This window comes from Ailuropoda melanoleuca, chromosome 6 (assembly GCF_002007445.2).
Source record: "Ailuropoda melanoleuca isolate Jingjing chromosome 6, ASM200744v2, whole genome shotgun sequence".
In the NCBI taxonomy this organism is placed as follows: domain Eukaryota; kingdom Metazoa; phylum Chordata; class Mammalia; order Carnivora; family Ursidae; genus Ailuropoda; species Ailuropoda melanoleuca.
In genome coordinates, this window is record NC_048223.1 from 10,456,140 (window position 1) to 10,476,096 (window position 19,957).

The 19,957-nt window shown below is 52.6% G+C and overlaps 1 protein-coding gene across 5 annotated transcripts in view; it reads right to left on the minus strand.

Annotated features, from left to right (window-relative positions):
* MRAS (muscle RAS oncogene homolog) overlaps nucleotides 1–19,957 on the minus strand; it is a 52,990-nt gene that overhangs the window by 32,384 nt on the left and 649 nt on the right. The window contains exon 1 of one of the 5 annotated variants that reach the window (XM_034661936.1): nucleotides 15,954–15,970. The exons of 3 other annotated variants lie outside the window; for them this stretch is intronic. The gene's annotated coding sequence lies outside the window, so the exon portion shown is untranslated. Of the gene's footprint in view, nucleotides 1–2,432; nucleotides 2,566–15,953; nucleotides 15,971–19,957 lie in introns of those variants that run through there. One more of the 5 variants, XM_011230010.3, reaches the window with a different exon arrangement.

Genomic DNA, 19,957 nt, shown 5'->3' on the forward strand with positions numbered 1-19,957 from the left:
GAAGTCCCCCATCTATGAATCTATGCATCTAGACGTTGTTCTAGGCACCGTCTATGAATCTATGCGTCTAGACATGGTTCTAGGCATAGAGAAGACTGGCAGATTTGGGGGCATTTTTCTCAATACTTGCTACAACAAGCTAGTATTATGTATGTATATTGGAAAAGCTTAACAATATTAAAATATTCCCACCCATGGGAATAAAAGGCACAGCACAGGGAACTAGTCAATGGTACTGCAACAGCACTGCATGGTGACAGTGACATTTGTGGTGAGCAGAGCAGAATGTATAGAGTTGATGAATCACTATGTTGTACACCTGAAACTAATGTAATATTGTGTGTCAACTATTCTCAAATAAAAAAAAAAATTCATGTTCCCGCCAAATAAAATGTTCCCGCTACTTGAAAATGTATGACCCTATGTCCTTCAGCAGGGGATTTAAGCTCCTTTGGTGCAGGATATTGGGCTCAGGGACTGGCCGCAGCCCCGGCCTCTGGCGCCCTGTCTCCCTAAGCAGGGTAAAGGTGGGGACAAGTTGAAGCTTTGGCGAACTGAGCTCTCCCACATGACAAGAGATGGCAGTCCAAAGGGGCCACAGGGCAGTTGGAAGGAAGCAGAAATGGGGAGAGTAGGGCAAGGGCCAGCTCTCTCTCTCCTTCACCTCTCAGGTCAGGGGAGCAAGGTGTCAGCCCCTCCTAACCCGCCATCATGGCTGAGGGTGGACAATGACACTGGGCCAGGGTGAGCATGTTTGCCTGTGAAAGAGGCCGTTTTTAAAGCTCCCTTCTATTCTCTGCTGGCAGTGATGTGAATAAAAAAATACTCCGTGGGTGGCAAGATATCAAGAAAGAAAATTATTTCTCTTTATTTTCTTCTTAAAATAAAACAAGGTAAGAAATCTCCATTAGGAAGTATGATAGAGGACATGAACTGAATCTCTGAGCTGGTACTCAGACCACCCACACCAGAATCACCTGGGGACCTGCTTGCTCTGCAAGGCAGCTGGCAGGAAAAGAGTCAGATGAGGGGCTCCTTCCTTTCACAGAGTCCTGCACGCAGGGGTTGAGCTCCTGAGAGACCACAGGAAGCCAACTCGGGGTTCCCTCCCAACTAAGACTCAGGGGAAGCAGTTTAGAATGCACAGTTAGCACAAAAATTGGACCACATCCCTGGTAATGAAAAACCCTTAGTGCTGCCCATCGCTGATGGGCCAAGTCCCGGCTCCTTCACTGGGCATTCAAGGCTGTCACTAGTCGCCAGTGCCGACGTCTCCAGTGGTAGCTATGCTACATCCTCTCACACTGTCTCACTCTCCCAACCAGCGTTATGTTTGCCCAAGGTCCCCTGGGGTCACACTGAGGCCTCTACAGGCCCCAGGGCCCCTGGGAGAGCACACACCTCTTCTCAGATCAGGCCCCAGCCCAGGAATCACCTCCTGTGGGAGGCACCTCCTTGCACTCTGCACCCTGCAGTTCCTGGTGCAGAGGTCACCAGTACCCTTGAAATAATCTACAGTTAATGTGCACAGAAGGGCAGCAATGGCATCTTGTCCCTGTCTGTATCACCAAAGCCTGGCAGAGCATCAGCAAGGAGCAAAGGCTAGCTGAAGGCATTTCTGAACCACTGTCACACGACCTCCTAGCCACGGCATTGACCCTGACCGCAGAGAGGGCTAAGCGGCAACCCTCCTAGCCTCCTTCTACCAAGTCAGACGAATCACCCAGAAAAGCCCTTCTGGAAGCAAGTGTGGGCCCAGGAAGGAAGGAAAGTGTGGCAGGGGCAAGAGAATGAGTCCAGAACCAGGCCCCCAATTCATAACGGCTCTTCTCCTGACAGACATGTTTTTCCAGGCTTTCAGCCTCCCCCCCAATAATCCCTGACTAAACACCGTCTTTGTAAGTGGGGAGGGCAGTCAAACTGCCAAGGGATATGCACCACACTCCTACAAAATAGGCTGGACTCAAGTGGTAAAGAGAAAGATTTTTTTCAGTCACCACAGACTATGACGAAAAACACCACAGGATACAAAGTTGGTTGGTGGTTAAGGAGCAAACTGCTTACGTTCACAAAAACCCCCCCCCCCGCCCAGGCTATTCAACTAGAAGATCAGAGATCTTTCTAGATCTTTTTAGAAATCATTCTAGAATGTCAATTCTTTATTTTTGGGGGGTCCTGGATAGCCCCTTTGAGGTGGGAGGGTAGTCTAAGGTCTCTCTTTAAAGTTCCCCACCAGTTTTCGATGCTGGATACTCCCCTACGGACCAGGTGAGCGACCCTGTTGGGCAAGTGACAGTTCACAGTCTCAGTTTCCTATTTGTAAGATGGGATTGGTTAGAAAATTATACTTTGCAGGATTGCTCTAAGCATGAAATTAAAATGTACGAAATGTGCCCAGCTTAGAGAAGGTGCTGCAATGTTTGTTTCCGCACCTTGTTTACTCCGTTCTCTGGAGAGATTCCCTCCCTCTCTCCCTTCTTCCACTCAGAGGCTCCCCCGTCAGAAATCCCGCTGCCATCTCAGCTCCACGGCAGGCCTGTGTGGGAACGTCAGCCATCATTTAGAACGTTGTTTCCATGGGAAATGGCTCCGAGGTTCCAGGCGGCCCCCTCCACTCAGAAACCAACTTTTGGAACAGCAGCCGCTGGGCGGGCGCTGGCGGCGGAGCGCTGGTTCCCATGGCAACCACCGCTCCCAGCGCCCCGCCCCTCCCAGCCCACCGGCAGCCCAAACCCTCACACATGCTGGAAACTTTTTCCTCAAAGGCAGCGTCGCTGCTTGGACAATTTTAATGAAACAATTACAGAAACTCTGGGCATCTTTAACCAGAGAAGTAAGCTTTTTGTGGCGGTTGTCTTTTGCTCCCCTTCTCTCTCAGGTTTAGCACCACCTTGCAAGGTATGAAGTTGTCTCCTGAACGGCAGATTGGTCAGAAGCTCCGCCAGAACAAGAGCCACATGTCCTCATTCCCTGGCCTTTTATCGGGCCAGGCAGGGCCGAACACACGGGAGGCTCAGGGTCTATTCATCACTGACTGCTGGATCCTGCCTCAGGGAGGCTTCTACGCAGCCAGCCCTCCCTTGGGCCAAGAAGCAGGAGGTGATGCTCCTAGGAGGTAGGGGGCTGGGTGGACCGATGACCCCAGAATAACCTCTTCATCCAGCAATTTTCTGAGTATGCTGGGAGGGTCCCAAGACCTCCTGGGCAGTCTTGTGCAAAGCCCCCCTTGGTTCTCCGGGGGGTAGCCTGGGTGGGGGGACTGTCATTAATAGCCCCTGACTGCAGTCAGGGAGCTTGAGCTCCATTCGTCTCTGATATGGGCTCCCTGTGTGACCTGGAACAAATTTCTTAACTTCTAGGAGCCTGCTTCCCCATCTATAAAACAGGAGAACAGGACGCTCAAGCATGTGTAAGGTGCCAGTGGAAAAAAACCTGAAAAGCCCCAGCAAGGGCATATTTGCACCAATAGGCAAAGTAGCTGGGCCCCTGGTCTCCCTCCAGCCAGGTAGACCCCAGCGATTTGGACCACTTGCCTGCCCCATTGACAGCCCTCAAAGCACCTGAGCCGCATAGGGCTGCTGGAGGACCCAACGCAGTAACACATATAAATGCCTGGGATAACAGAGGGCTCCAGCCCCCAAAACAGCCGTGCCCGGTGACTATGATCCCTTACCAAATCTGTTGCATTCTTCCAGATTCCCAGTTTCTAGGGCTTCTACAGAGTTTGTTTCCCAAAAGAATAGCCCCAAGCACTGCCCGTTTTTATAAGCGGACACATTAAAAAGAAACAGCATAGCCTGCAGACATTGTGAAGGGGTCCAAATAGGCTCCCTGGCCCCTCCATGCACCCTACCCCCCAGCCGGCACACTTCCAAAGCAGTGTCATGCGGTCCTGGCCAGAAGAACTGGGGCCCAGGAGACACTCCACAGCAATAACACTCCCCACCATTCAGTGCGCATCTGCAATGGACTGGCTGGACACCAAAGGTCACGCCGGGAACCATCGCACCACACTGCCTTAACTTCTTCAGGTGATTAGTTTTACAGCATCACAGAGCTTTTCTTTGACAGTCACTGTGATTTTGCTAACCCCCTGGGCACTCTTCATCCTTGCTGGTTGCTTCCTTGGCCCTGACTATAGGACCACAGATTCTTGGAGCTGGGGTAGTGGCCAACCCAGAGCCTCCCCAAAAGACACTGCTGACTTTATTGAAAGTTTAGTTTTCACTGCTTTTTGCTTCTCTACTTCTCTACTAATTATTTTAAAGATTCCCACAGTTGCACAACAAGTTGTCTGGTAAATAAGGCTGGAAGAAAGGGACACATTCACTATTAATGGAGCTCTTGGGAGAGTGAATGGCTTTTCAATCACATTGAGCTGAATCAGCTCCGGGAAGCTAATCTCATCTCCATGATGTCTGGGTGTGCCCAGCTCAGGGGGATGAGGACACATTGGGGGGAGCGACCCAACCCACGTGGAGGAAATGGCTCTGCATTCCAGGAGCTGCCCTTCCCTTCTGCACAATTCCCAGAAATGGGCAGCTTCCCCATGCTGCTGCCTTGCAGGCTGCGCAGAGATGGTGTGCGTCCCGCCAGGGGTCTAGGCCGCTTGGTCACCCTTAAGGCTTCACTCTCCACTCTCCCCTCCCCAAGACATTGCTCCAGCCCCTTGTCTCACATCTTTGCTAATGCAAGCCCAGCTCTGTCACTGCACCACTTGACCCTTTCAGGAAGCCACCAATGCATTCAGCTCGCTCCATTATTAAGACTTTACCACCCACCCACCCATGTGTGTTATCTTATGTGACAAAGGACCTTCCACACCACTGGGTTTTGGAGGGTGAGTTTGTGGCAGGGGTGCTTCTCCTCCCACTCCCAAGCCATGGCAAATGTCACAATCGACCACTGTCCTCTTCCCTTCTCAGTCTTAAGACCCTTTGTAACGCAGCACCTTGGCAGCCAGAAGCAGGTGACTGATGAACCTTGGTGCCAATCTGACCCACTGCTCTCCTGGTTCCCTCTAAAACATTTCACTTACCGGCCATCCTGTTCTGTGGGAGGGTCTCAGGACCTTTAGCGGGAGCCTGCCTGGTTATCTCTGGAGAACTCTATGACCCAAGTCTTGTGTTACAACATCAGCCCCTGTTTTTCTACCCCATCAAATCCAAACTCCTCTGCCGGGACCACACCTGGATTGCTGGCAGCAGGGCAGAACTGGTCAGATAGGGTTCCAGAGATCCACGCAAAGGCCAATGCTGGAAGTAAGCCAGGTGAGGGATGCAGTGCCCTTGGCCTTACTCATGACCCCCAAATACCACAGGCTTCCTCATATCATGACTGCTGACACTTGGGTTTTGCCCGCTAGCTTGAGAGTGCCTCCTGACAGGGCCTGGAGCTTAGCTACTTATGACCCAGCATGGTAAGTCCCAGAGTAGGTATGTGGAATACTGCTGTAGGAATTACAGGAGTGATCAATGTTCAAAACAATGAACAATTCATTCATTCATGTAAGTGGTGTGTCTGATGGTGTTGGAATAGTTTACCACATTAATTCAATTCTCACAACAGCCCTCTGAGGTATGACTGATTATCCCCATTTTGTGGTTGAAGAAACTGAGACACAACAAAGTAAAATAACATTTCTGAGGTCATCCAGCTAGAAAGTGGCAGCACCGGGATCTGAAACCATGCAGCACAGCTCCGGAGCCCGTGGCCAGCCCATCGTACTGGGCATTTTCTCACAGCTGGAGAAATGGCGAGTGGGTGCAGAGTCAGGCCGGGCCAGAGAGAGCAGATCTGGGAGTGCTGGAAGGAGGTCAGCAGTGAGCCAGCCAGGTGATGTCAGAGTCCCAGAGGCCTCCCCGGCCACATCCCTGCCCCTGTGGGGGAGGAATCCAGGGAACAGACACGCCCCCACCCCCATCCCAACTGGGACGAGATCTGCCAAACAGCGTATAGGCCTCGTGCTGCCACATGCTCCTGCCCTGAGGACCAGGGAGGAAGCCGGGGGATCAAGCAGCTGCCTAGCACAGTGGAAGCACCAGGAAGCTCTGAGACCCATGTGTCAGCACCTCTGTTTGGGCCCTTCTCCACTGCGCTGGTTGCTGACCCAGCCCCAGCCTGTCTCCTTGTGCCTGCATACCGGGCTGGTCCCTGCCCAGCTTGGGGTTGGCCTCTCACCAGGAACCCCTCATCAGGGAGCATGAGCCACTGACTCAGCCTGCAGCCTTAAGCAAGTTACTTATCTTGTATACCTCAGGTTTTCTCTTCTGTAAAAGTGGGGACAGTGGCGGCATTTGCCTCCTGGTGGTCATGACAGGCTGCACTGATTTGCTTGCCTGCATGTGGCCCATAGTGAGTGCTCAGTAAACCTCAAGTTGTTACCCTCACCAGCATTCTTCAAAACCCATCCCAAGCCTTCCTCCTGCAGGAAGCCCTCCTGTCTCTCCAGAGTCCTGCCCGAGCTCATACCCTGTGAACTGGCTGGTCCCACAGGTAACAACTCAACAGAATTTAGCCCTCACCACTCCCTCCTCAGTGTGTTCTCATGCCAGCTGTGTGTGGGCCTCAGCAGCCCCCCCGCATTCTGCCTTGGAGGGCAGCATTCACATCTTGGCCTATCCAATCCAATGGGCCCCGAACTCTTTCTGCTGCCCGCAGTGCAGTTAACCAGTGAGAAAAGCCAGGAGAGACTAGATAACCTGCATGGGACGAACTCCAGTAGCTCGGGGGAGAGGGAAGCAGATGGGGAAGGGGTACTGGGTGAGGCAGGAGCAGGAAGGTGGATGCAGGTGGGCCGGCGGGGGCATAAAGGCTCCAGGCATGACCAAGCACGGTGGCATTTAGTCTTGCCATTTTACCAGCAGGGAGACAGAGTCAGAAATGTTAAGGCCTTTGCCCAGGGGAACAGCTTGGTAAAGGGGAAGCTCAGACTTGGCGAAAACTGCCCCACTCAGCCCCCAGCTAGCCCAGGGCACAGGAAGGTCTGAGGCTCTTGGAAACCGAGGGGTTAACGAGGGCGCCAGTGTCTCAGGGTCCACACAGCCCTTCAGAACAATGTGTCCCACTGGCATCCCCAGCTCTGGGGTGCTGCCGCCTGGCCCTCTCAGCCTCAGAGGTCCCACTCAGCACCCCCGCCCCCACCATGTCCCCATGTCCTACTGCCACCAGGAGGGTGGGAGTGAACTCAATCCAGGGGTGCGGGCGGTGCAGCCACCTGGGTCACAGCTTCCTTCCTTGGCAGGTAGGGGCTGAGAGGAGGAAGTGGCTCTATGTTTAAATTCTTACTCTCAGCCCCAGGGGCCTATTAATATTTTCCTAGCACTGGGGCAGTCACCCCTGCAGCCAAGGAGAACTTCTCAGCCTTAGACAGGAGCCTGCATCCACTGGAAAAGTCACTCTGGCAGTCACCCCACCAGGGATGGGTAGCTTCTGGATACTTTGGGGGTCCCTAAAGTGAGGTCCCTCAGACCCCCAGACCCTGGTAGGCTGCTGTCTTATTCTCTCCCCATTCTGACACAGCTACCTCCGCACAGCTCCTCTGGGGCCGCTCAGGCTCAGCCCTTCACAACATGGACTTAGCCGCGCCTCAAGTAAACCCCCTGCAGACCCCCATCCCACCTTTCTGTCCCGGCGCTCCTTCCCTCTTCCTTCCCCTAGCAGCTCAAAAAACCCTTTACCGCCGATCCAAGGCCAAGGCCCTAGCAAGTCCACCGCTCTTGGCAGGCTCACTCAGTGCCTTGGTTCTGCCCTCTGCCTGGGCCCCCTCCGCTGCCATTATCCTCCCATCACCCCTCAGCCAACTCCCATGGGCGCCTGAAGCTCTCGCCGCTGATGGTAGCATTCCAGGCCCTCCCTGAACTGCCTGCCCTCAGCACCCCTTGCCCCCTCATGCAGCCTCTGGTCCTGCTGATCCCTGGTATGGCATCCTTGAGGACAGAGATGGTGTCTAAGTTGTCAGGGGCTCCAGCCCCCCGCAGGGCACCTCGGAGTCTGCCAATGAATGTTCTCTGCCTTTTCACCTTTCCTCCACCTGTGAGAACATTCCCTCTGTAAGGAACGGCCTCCTGAGGTGATCCCTTCCTCCCCAGCCCTCTCCTAACTTCCAGCTCTCCTTCCACTCAGCCACCATGCTTGCGTCTGGGGAGTGCTGGCCAGGTGGCAGGTGGCAGCAGGGGGCTTAGCAGCCATTAGGCCATTTGACTCCTCACAGCCACCACACCAAGGTGGCACCGTTTAGCACCTGTCAGCGATGAACCCTGAGGTCACAGAGGTTCTGCGGCTTGTCCGTCTGCAAGTCTGGCCACAAAGCTCCTAGCTCAGCTATATGGCCATTCTGCCTCTTCTCCCTTCAAATCTAGGAATTGGGAGTTATTTTTCCGTCACATTTCCCCACTTGGGTGAGGCAGGCAGGGGTCTGAAGGCTGGCCCTCATCGTCTTTACCTCTTGAGAGCCCTGGCACAGCTTTCTGCATGGAGACACTCTAGGTATTGGCTGTCTGCATTTCCACAGTGCAGGGCTGGCGCTGGGAGCCAGCGGGAGTTCTGGCTTGGCCGGAGGGCAGGGCAGAGGTAGTGTGGGCACTATACCCCGTGGGCCAGAAGCATCCCGCAGTAGTGAGTGGTGGCCCTCATAACGGAGATACCATGTGAGGAGTTCCACTAGACACACGTGGGCACTGGCCCAGCAGGAGAAGCGGGTGACAATGAGGGGGTGCTTCCCTGCCACCCACACTCCCAAAACAGCGAGTCGCCTGCACCTCCCAGGTCCCACCTCTGCCTGCTGGTCTGGGAATGCCACACCCTGTCCTTGGAGCCTCCTTGTGGCAGCAAGGCAAATCTTCTGGTAATATCTTTCCCCAAAGTGGGGGGTGGAATGCGAGGCGCAGCTCAGCAGAGCACAGCTTTACAGATTGTCCCCCAGGGCTGTCCCAGCCCAGAGCTGCCTGCCTCATAGAGCCATGGCCTCACACTAGCACACTAGGAAGGAAGCAGCTCAGGAGAGGGGCGGGGTGGTGACAGACGCAAAGGGAAGGCCTGGAGGCCAGGGGCAGGCATCGCTCTGTGTCAGCAGCCCCCGGCTATGACATGGACACTTCTTACCAGGTCCAACTATGGCTAAACTCCAGCCCTCCAAGTCCTGGCTGTCCCACTATTTCAACTGCTTTCCCCTGCAGCAGCAGAAAGAGGCACTCGGGAAACAAATGAACATCCCAACCTCACGTGTTTGCAGAGGCCAGGTGGATAAATGAGAGAAGGGGGCAGGTACGGACAGTAGGGAGCAGTGGGGCTTGTGGCAAACAGGAGACCACTATTACCCTCCACCCACTGACTGCTGCAACACGAACATATCTGCAACAGCATTGCCCGAAAGTCTACATCTTCAAACAGTAGCCAGAAATCTGAATTTTTAAGTGAAGCTGAGTTTTTAATATTAGCTCCCCATCATATGAACCGAACAAACCACTCCCGGGGGCTCCAGCCCACAAGCGCATCTGTGGCCACCCCGAGCCCCCTCAAGCATGCATCCAGCACGCACAGATCAAGTGGTGCGTCTGCTCCAAGGCAGACACTCTTTGCACTGCCCTGGCCTGGCCTGGCTCTGGCCACAAACAGGTGTGAGATTGAAGGAGGTGAAAATGACAGCGAGGAGTAACAGCAGCAGGGGTTACTCAGCCTGGATCTCCAGGCTCGCTGTCTTTGGAGGGGGCACACGACCCACCCGAGGAGTGTTCGGACCCAGGGAGGTGAAGGGCAGAAAGTCACATTAAAAAATCAGCACTGCTTTCATTTATTTCTATCATTTATCTTCAAGATGTCAAACACCGTTAATGAAAAACGTAAAAATTTATATGTTTGACCAACAGGGAGAAAGAAACACAGCCCAGGCTCTTGCCTGAGGTGGGGAGAGGCAATCCAATCTCCATGTTAAAAGAGTAACCAGACTGTAGAGAGCTGGGCTGGAGCAAAATAAAAAGGAAACTTCCTGAAAACGAGGTGGGCATGACAATGAGCAGCTGGGGAAGTGTGGGATTTTCCTTGAAGCAGGATGGAGGAAGGAGGGTCCAGCAGCCTGACTCTGGAGGGGTGAACCAGGGCTGGAGCGGGGGGAGGGAGGGTGACTTTCAGAGACCTCCCAAACTCTAGATTTTAAGCCCACTCAGCTGGAAAGGCAGGAGGCAGCTTTCCACACCCCTCTCCCCAAATGCAAAACAGTCACTGCTGGTCTCCTATCCTCCTCCACAGCCTGGCCAGGCCAGACAACCAGGCCCTGGACCGGGGTGGGAGCGGTGGGCCGAGCTGGCAGACCCGCACAGGGCCCGTCCTCTGTCGGACTCCCCACTGGACCTCGGGTGCCTGGCACACGTGTGACACAAAGGTGTTCAGTAAATATCTGATTTAGATCAGCTCTAATCCTCGTGTGGAGCCGACACAGTACGTCGTGAGCAAGTAAGGGATAGAGGAGCCGCGTGCCCAGTACCGTCAGGAGATGTGTTTGGGAGAGTGTCACAGTAATCTCACCCAGTCTGAGGTGTGGCGGGGGGTGCTCGGGGGAGTACAAGTGAAGTGCTGAGTATGTGGTCAGGACATAACAAACAGGCACTGTCCTGATCGGTTCCGGCCACAGGACTCAGCCCGGGTGGACCTCCAGCAGGTGGCTGCTACTACCGACAATAGTTTTGCACAGAGGGGTTTATAATTTTTCCAAGGTTACACAGCTAGGAAGTGACACACCCAGGATCCAAAACGATGTGTCGGACCCATTTCCAAGCTCCTGACATCTGCTCTGCCTCCGGCTCTCTGCCCCTGGGATGGCCTCCGTGAGATGGGCTATAGTGTGGGGCATAGCTCTGAAGCACCCCCCTTTCTCCAGAGCCCTGAAACAAGGCAGCACGGGTTGTGGATTCTGAACATTTCTCCATCAGCGGAAATAAAATGCGCTGCCCTGTTAAGTCCTGGCATGGCCAAGTGGCAGGCTTCTTTCAAGCCGGCATTGAAAGAAGAACATGATAGAGGCTGTCAGTGCTGGGGGGGGGGGTGCAAACTCCTGCTTAGAGGAGCTCTTTAGTGGCTCTTTTTGGAGGCAAAAGCATAGGCCCATAGCCCAGCCCAGGACAGATTTCACGACTGCTCTGCCACCAAAGTAATGGAAATGTGGAGTTCTCAGAAACTCTGGGGAAATGTGTCCAGGAAAATGGGTCCCTGGCAAATGGGAGCAAACTAAGCTTGAAGAGACAGGCCAGGAGAAGTCCTCCAAGGGGTGAGCAGACAAGAGGAGGAGGTCTACTACTCAAATTTAACTTCTGCCCTGTTCTGAGCAATGGGTAAGCCCCTTTCTTATAAGCCCTTGGTGACAGCCTGGTAGCTGTGGCTTAATAGGGCTTAGGGAATGAGGAAGCCAAGCCAACTGCACACAGGCATGGGGCAATGCGGGGGCAGCTGATCTGGGAGGCCAGGTGGCCAGTGGACGTGGTGCCCACTCTGAAATCCTCAGAAATACTATGGGCGGGGAGCATTTTCATCAATGCTTAGGTAATTTTTAAAGAAAATTAAATAATAGGGGCACCTGGGTGGCTCAGTTGGTTAAGTGTCTGACTCTTTATTTCAGCTCAGGTCTTGATCTCACAGTCATGAGTTCGAGCCCTGCACTGGGTGTGGAATCTACTTAAAAAAATAAAATAAAACACTTTTGAGGTGCCTGGATGGTGCAGGCAGTTCAGTGTCCAACCCTTGGTTTTGGCTCAGGTGACGATCGCAGGGTTGTGAGACTGAGCCCCCCGTCTGGCTCCATGCTCAGCGCAGACTCTGCTCGTGACTCTCTCTCCCGCTGTCCCTCCCCGCTGCACTCTCTCTCAAGTAAGTAAATAAAGAAAAGAAAAAAAAGAAAAGAAAAGAAAAGAAAAGAAAAGAAAAGAAAAGAAAAGAAAAGAAAAGAACCACCCAGAGAACTTCTAAAAGGAGAAAATCCTTTGGGAAGAATGATGAAATACTGGGGAGAGCACCTCCCCATTTGCACAGATGAGAGATGAGGGCCTGGCCCAGTATGACTGGGTCAGGAAGAACTGGGATGGGGTGGCTGGGACCTGTGCATTACAGCTGCACTGTTCCCTGTTAGGGATCAGGCAAGGGAGGCTCACAGAGGTGGGGGACCGCCCAAGGTCACATGACAACAGGTGGTGGGGCAGAAATTGGAGCAGCGGTCCTCTGGCCCTGCAGTCCATGCTCTTTCCCGCTCTCCTATGGGACTTTTGAGGAAGGAAAGGAGGGACTTGAGACCCCCTCTGGGCCTTCTGGCTGCCAATTCTGCAGCCCGGCTGATGGCCCCAGAGCCCCGCCAGCGACCCTGCCTGGGGCCCTCTCCTTCCACACACACAGGCTCTCCCAGCCCTCCGCCCTGTCTTCCCTATTCACTCACACCAACCCTAAATAGAAGAAAGTCCCTGTTAAATGCTTTATTAGAATGGTTATTTTGTTGGAGTGCCAAGTGACCTACTCCAGCTCTCCCTTTCCATCCCTCCAGCCGTCCCCAGTTTGAGTCCAGAAGTAAAACAAAGGCTTTGTTTCTTTATTTTGATTTCCTCTGTAAAATCTCAAACATGCAGGAAACACCCACCCAGTCCCAGATAAGTGGACTCGGGCCGCTGTCCACTGCGGGCGGGCAGGGTCGGGGGTCAGTGAGTAGGGGTGGGCGGGAAGGTTCTGATGCCAGCTGACCTTAGCTCCCTGGGAGGCCAGCAGGGCACCTGGGGCTGGGCCTGGCTTCCTGGAGAAGAAGGGCTGGGTGTGAGGAGCACCAGACCTTCCCGGCTCCGCTGCCCAAGGAATCTCAACCTGAGGAATGTGGGTGTGGAGGGATGGCTGAGAAGACAGATCTCATACAGTTATTTTTTAATATATGCCCCCAAGGCTTTGGGACAGTGGCTCCACCCTTTTTCATCATCCCTGGTTACAATAAAGCCGGCATTGAAAGAAGAACACGATAGGGGCTATTTTGGGCTGCTGGGCCAACTTGTGAGAGAATGATCCTCGCCAAAAAAGATGGGCTCACTTGGGTCTCCTCCTCGGGCCCTACATTTACAGCAGAATTCAAATACAAAGGGGTGAATGTGTGGGTTATCTAAGAGGGGGAATTTTCAAGAAGGTATGTTGAAATTCGAAAAGATAAAAAAAAACACCTAAATGAAATGAAAATTAATTTTGGTTTTGAAATGAATATATGCTGTTCTGGAGAGGCAAGACCCCCTGAGAATGATTAGTTTCTATGGGCTGGGTGGGCCTCCCCACCTCCACCACCCCTCCGGCAACCTCCACACAGCCCCACGTGCCCACATTCTGTTTGGGTGCTTGGTGTAGTAGGGGCCCCCTAACACATAACATATACAGCCGATTCTTGTGAAACCAGAACTTTTCTTTTGAAAGTGGGTCTCATTTAAAATAAAAAGGGGGTTTTTGGGGGGAGGAGGGACTTCAGGGGAAGCACTCTATTCTGTTTCATTGACCTGTCTATTCCTGTGCCAGGCCTACACCACTTTATTCTGGTTTTATCGTATTTTAGTGTCTGGTAGGACTAGTCCCTTCTCCTTATTCATTAAGGGTCTGTAAGCAAGGGAGGAAAATGCTCAGATTTGACTCCGATATTTTTGTCCAACTTTAAGATGGATTTACCAGGGGCAAAATGAGAGAGAGACTCAAGAACGGTATTGCAGTAATCTAAGTGAGCCATGTTAAGGCTGGAGCCAGAGTAAAGATGGTTAGAAATAAGGGGAGGAATTCATTAAAAATAATCCAAATCATCAGTTTCGGAAAAGAGAGAAGTGGGCCTGTAAACATAAGGTGTATGTGTGTTTCTGTACAAACAGGAATTGGTCTGCTCGTGTCTCACTGTCTTCGCTGGTGCAGTCTCCCGACTGCTTTTACTGGAAGACAAAGCCCTCCAAGCAGGTGCCTCTGAGGTCCCGGGGCTCCCGTCCTGGCGTCTGCAGCCTCTCTGTCAGACTCAGGGGGAGGGATGCAGGCAGCATGTTCTCTCTGGGCCCCTCAGGGACGGTGAATATTTCAACTCATTCTCCCCACTTAATAAAGAGGACTTGGGGACCACCTCAGGTCCCCATGTTCTCTTAGGAAACTAGTTCAAATCTTCCTCCCCCATCGTGACTCCCTGCAAATGGAATCTGCCTGGGTGTGGAAGGCTTTCCTGGAAGTTTCTGAGTCTCTCCTGCATGGCTTTCAAAAGCACTGCTCTGCTAACCGTTCTAACCCAGGCTTGAGCTTCGAGGGGTGAGGAAGGCTCAGGCCCCGGCCGGGAGGCCGCTGGGGGTGGAAGGGAGGAGGCTGCGAACAGCTGCCCCTCCCTCATCACTGGGCCTGCAGAGGAGGGGCCGGGCCTGGGCACCGGCGCTTGTGTTCTGTGGCTGCTGCGGGCATCCGGAAGGGACCACACTGCGCTTTAAAGTAGTTCCACACTTTGGAATGGACGATGGATTTTGCTAAGGTTTCTGTAAAATGAGCTGCTTAGCAAATCACTGTAATCTAATTATAAAATCATGTGTTTTCTCTCTTTCCTAAATACATATATGTCTACCATCTAGTGGCTTTCGCTTTGGGCAGGTGTGACTGTACGTGTTCAACAGCCTGGCCGGAACCTGCAGTGGTCCAGGCAGGTGCTTCCGAGAGCAGATCAACTTTTTTGACAAGGGTTAAATCTAAATGCGCCCACTCTGCCCGCTCCCTGCCCTCGCCAGTGGTTTCTCCCCAGCTATGGGCAACCTCGGAGGAGGCCCAGGCAGCCCCTGATGAATTAGTGGGGGATAGGAGGCTGAAAGAGCAATGCTGGAAACTCAGGAGCCGGGCTCCAAAGCCCGCCTCAGGCGAGGACAGGCCCAAACCAACCAGGTCTAACAACCAGGGACATGGCCGAAGTCCTGACCCACTGTGTGATGGACTGAGTGTAGACCAAATCGTGGCATCTGTCCATTTTGGGTACGGGCACATGGTATTTGTTATACGAACCTTTTTATTTTAATTTTTTTGTTTTTCAAAATTAAAAAATAGACCAAGTGCCCAAATGATTTAGGGGTTCACAGTTGACTGTAAGACTAACGGGAGTCAGGGAAAACCACTGCCACCCAGGCGCTCTGCCTCTCTTCACCAGCCAGCTGCCTCATCACATCCTCCTGCATAGGCCGCTCTGTCCCCCTCCTCATGAGGGCTTTGCTCGCCTGTGGCACTGGTCATGCGTGCTCAGACCCCTGAGGGGCAGGCCCCACGAGCACCAGGAAAGAAGAGATGTGTCATTTTTGGTCATCCCGTTCTGGGAGCAGCACAGTGTAACAGAAGGAGCACGTGCTTAGGGACCAGACGACCTTGGTCAGACTCCTGGGCTCTGCTTTTCTCAGGCTTTGACTGGACATGGTCCATTCAACCTCCCTGTTCCCACATTCATAAAAGGAGATTGCTGTGAGGCCTAGATGTGGCTAATATAGTGTCTAGCCTAGGGCCAGCCCACAAGTCTTTGTTAAAGAGAGGGAGGGAAGGAGGAAGGGGGAAAGGAAGGGGGAAAAGAAGGGAGTGGGAAGAGAGGGAAGGAGGAAGGGAGGACAGATGGAGACCGTCTTTAAACCACGCCATTAGAGGAGCCGCTGAAGAAAGTGGAGCTGGTGCTGGAGAAAAGCCTGAGTGTCAGAAGATCACATGGGATAGATTGGGGCGGGGGGAGCTTAAGGGGAGAAAGGAAAGAACTTTGCAAGGACGAGAGAATCCCCAAATGGAAAAGTGGGTGGATTTGGGGGCAGCAATCTCCCTATCTCAGAGGGGTCCAGCTGAAGCCAAGAGAGTAAGGGAGGGACTGTAAGGGAGAGACTCCCTTGAAAGTTTCCCAGCCTTTATTCAAGGGGTCACTTTCCCATTTGGGCCATATTTGTTTACTACTGAACTACTACTGACTTAATCTTTACCTTAAAATCATCATACTCTGGGACACCTGGGTGGCTCAGTCAGTTAAGTGGCTGCCTTCGGCTCAGGTCATGATCCCAGAGTCCTGGGATCGAGCCCCACACTGGGCTCCCTGTTCAGGGGGGAGTCTGCTTCTCTGTCTGCCGCTCCCCCTGCTTGTGCTCTCTCTGTCAAACAAATAAAATCTTTTAAAAAATCACCATACTTTTCATTTACTCTTATTTTTTTTAAGTTTATTTTTTAAGGAATCTCTATACCCAACATGGGGCTTGAACTCAACCTTAAGATCAAGCGTCACATGCTCTTCCAACTGAGCCAGCCAGGTGCCCCCACCATACTTTTTAACTTAAAATCTTTCTCTAGCCTTAATTTGAACAAAATATCCATTTTTTAAAAATGGGTTGGATGTGATGCCTGTATTTTTATAATACTTATAAACAAGTGGACTAAAATGAAATGATGCTGTATGTGCCCCACCTAAAATTATCTCCCCGACCACTCTGAGAAATGTGCTGTACAGGATTTGAATCTAGACTAACCACGCTCCAGGGGCCCCTTCTGGATCTACAATTCTGTTATCTGAGGTTGCTTGAATATTGATGATGCTTTTAATCCTTATGGCCCTGTCTGGTCTCCCAAGCATGTTCTCTTCTGTGTATTTCATCTAATCCCATGACAACCCTGAGGGCAGGCAGAGAAGTCACAGATGGCGCCTGGATGCTTGTAGCATGGGATGTGCCCAAGGCCCTCTAGATAGCCACAGAGGACCAGAAGCAGGGCACAGAGCCCCCAGCTCTCCATCCCCTCCTCAAGCTACCACCACATTACTGCAGAGCCAAATCCAAATCCATCCTCTGTGCTCTCCCAAATCTCATTAGCAACACAACCCAGATGTAAACCATGGTGTTTTATCCTTCTAGGTGGCCAGATGCCAAGCTCTGGAGATGAAAATATGCCCCTCTGAGACGCACAATGACATTTCAGCAACCAGCAATGACCTACATTGTCATTTAGCCTTCTGGCCATCAGCAGGTCCCACCTAGAAAAGCTACCAAAAATACTAAAGGTCAATGAGAGGGACATTAAAAAGTTAAATACACACTGGTACTTCATGAACCCTCCAAGAGGGATGGCTGCAGAAAGCTGCCTTGGATGGTGCCAACCTGGCGCTCAGTGGTGGCGGCCAGGGGGTGGAGTCTCCGGAAGCAGGCAAGACCGACCTCACCACGTGCAGCAGAAACACCACCCAGAAGAAGAGATGAGCACCAAAGTGTGCACAGCAGGCATGGAGGGGTGCAACAAGGCTGTCACCTCAGCTCAACAATGTCAGCTCTGTAGTCTGAAGCAGGCACCAACAACTGGCCCGCTCCTTTTCACTCTTAACACCTGACTCTACCATCATGGCACCATAGACTGTCTGCAAGGGCAGAGGCACAGAGTGGGTCCTGGGTAACCACTAGTGAAACAACGTGGCTTAGACCAGGGGATCTAACCTGGAATCTAAGGCTTGTTTTCAGAGATCCATGAATCCCCTGAATTGCATGCCCAACTCTATACAACCAAGCAACTTTTCTCTGGGCTTCTCACTGGCATACTGAAGAGGCTGTGACCCAATAAGGTAAAAACCATTGCTCTGGTCACCAGACCCTCAGCCTTCTTGGCTGCCTTTCCCATGCAAGAGCTTGCTGCAAGTGGCACTAATACCCCGTCTCTGCGTAGACCAACTTCACATCTTTGGAAGATCTAAACTCTGCTGAATCTACTAATCCTTGGGTTTTGTTATTTGCAGCCAAAAGCAGCTCCACGGATCCAGTACCATAAGGCCCAGTGGAGACACCCAAGACGATGAAGGCTGGCGAGCCCTCGGAGTCCACCAACAAAATTCCTCTCAGAGCCTGAATTTTCTGCACAGCCCCTAGACCAAGGATTCTCGCCAGTTGCCCCAGGACACAAGGAGCTCACCCAGCTCCTTCCTTTTTCCCATCTCCGCACAACGGCAACTGCAACTTACCTGCCCTGAGCCTGACAGGTACACAACCTCTGCAACTCAATGCACACTCTTGATGCTTGAGAATATTCCAGCTTTGTACAAGAACATGTCCCAGTTAGTTCCCGTAAGTGTGGTTCGTACAAACCACACAATGCTCATGAGCAGGTATGTTTTCAATCACTTGCAGGGAGGAACACCCCGCGTGGGGGAATGTCATTGATAGAACGGATTACTCTAGGTGTGAGCTATAAAGCGGAGGTCACGTCTCCCTGAGAACTCACTTGATCCTGCAGGCTGGTTGCCATGCAAATCTGACTGATGGGAGGCCCATTCACCCCAGAAGCCAGCTCCGTTCATCCGTTTGGTAGCCCTCTCTCATTCCAAGTGATCACTCAGGAACCAACCCCTGAGATCTGTCACTTTATAAGCAGCTCAGATCAACTCAAAGTCTGAAATACCTATGGTTAGAGCTAATAATAAAATAAAAGTTATACCCGCCACAAAAATGTCTTCTGTAGGTGAAAGCATAAGTAAGTGGAAAATTCAAACTGCCTTTTGCGAGAGCAGGGCAGGCAAACCCTGGAAGACCGTTTCTTGCCTCACCGGGGTTCAGCAGGGAGCTCTGACCCTCTTCGCCATAAAGAAATGTTGAGGCCGGGGGGTCGGGGTGGGGGCGGCTTCTACTAGAGCGCCTGGCTTATTCACCGCCGCTGGCCTCCAAAAGAGGCTGGCAGACCCTGCAGCCTTGAGAACCCCAGAGCATCAAAGCCCAGTACCTCCTGACCTGGCCGAGAAAGTACAAACTACACCATAAACCGCAGACAGAAACTCACTGGCTTCCAGGAGTGAGAACAGACCCAAGGTTGAAAACCACGGCCCGAAACATTTTCAGTCCCAGTCAGCAGGGACTTGCAATTTACAGGAAATTAGGAGATTCGTAAAATGTTAGCCAGCTCAAGTTTCTTCCCTGGGAAGAGAAGCAGGAGAAACTCTTTAAGAACTGTCTCCATGAAGTGCTTTGTTCCCTGCAAAGCCCCTGACACGTGTCAGTTATTAATACCAACAGCTCACCACCTCACACTTCAACCAACCCCTGCTTGTCAACAGAGCAAAAGCTCACCACAGGCTGCACCTGGAGCCCTCGAGCCCAGGTCAGCCAGACCCTCAGAAGAGGGGCCTGGACAGCTAGCTGCATGGTCTCTAGATAGGATCTTGGGCAAGTTACTGATGCTTTCTAGCCACAGCATCCCATCTGCATATATGGGATACAATAAAACCTCTGGGAGAGACTTGTTAAACGATGAGCGAGCACACTCTGGTCAAGCGCCTGGTCCGTGTGAGCCCTGTTGGCTGCCGCTATTACAGGGGGGCTTCAGATCTCCCTTGTTACTCTTTTGAGGCTCGAATTCTGAGCCTTGTCAGTCATTCTCTGTGGTCAGGTCCAGGACAGAGTGTGTGTCTTGGAGATGCACGAACCATTTAGCTCACGGAGGTTTGGTACCGGCAGGGGCCCCTGGGGAGGAGGTGGGGGAATCCCAGAGCTCTGAGATCACGGCCCGATGAGGTGGCCCTTGTCCATCTCTCCAGACTCGGCTTTCTCCAACGCCAGCACAGACCTCCGTTGCAGCCACATATTGTAACTGGGTGTTCAGTGCCCACGCTCCTGCCAGGCATCACCTCCTCTATGAGGCCTTCCCTGACCTTCCACGCTGTCTGTCCCACAACCCCTGCTCTTCCCTGATCCCGTTGCTGACCACACTGTGCCCTCGCTCATTTTTTGTCCTTACCTTCCCCGCAGAGCAGGAACGGGCACTGTGCCCCACTCAGTGGGCGCCCCAGCCAGGTCCGGTCAATGAATGAGCCGGGCCCCAGTTGTGAGCAGAGCCCCAAGCCCCGGGCCCGCAGTGAAGGGTTGTTTGCTCGGCAGGCTGTTTTTTATTATTGAGATAAATTTGACAACACCCGCGGCGGATCCCTGCCCACGTTAACGCCATTTTAAAAGGGGAGAAAGAGTCC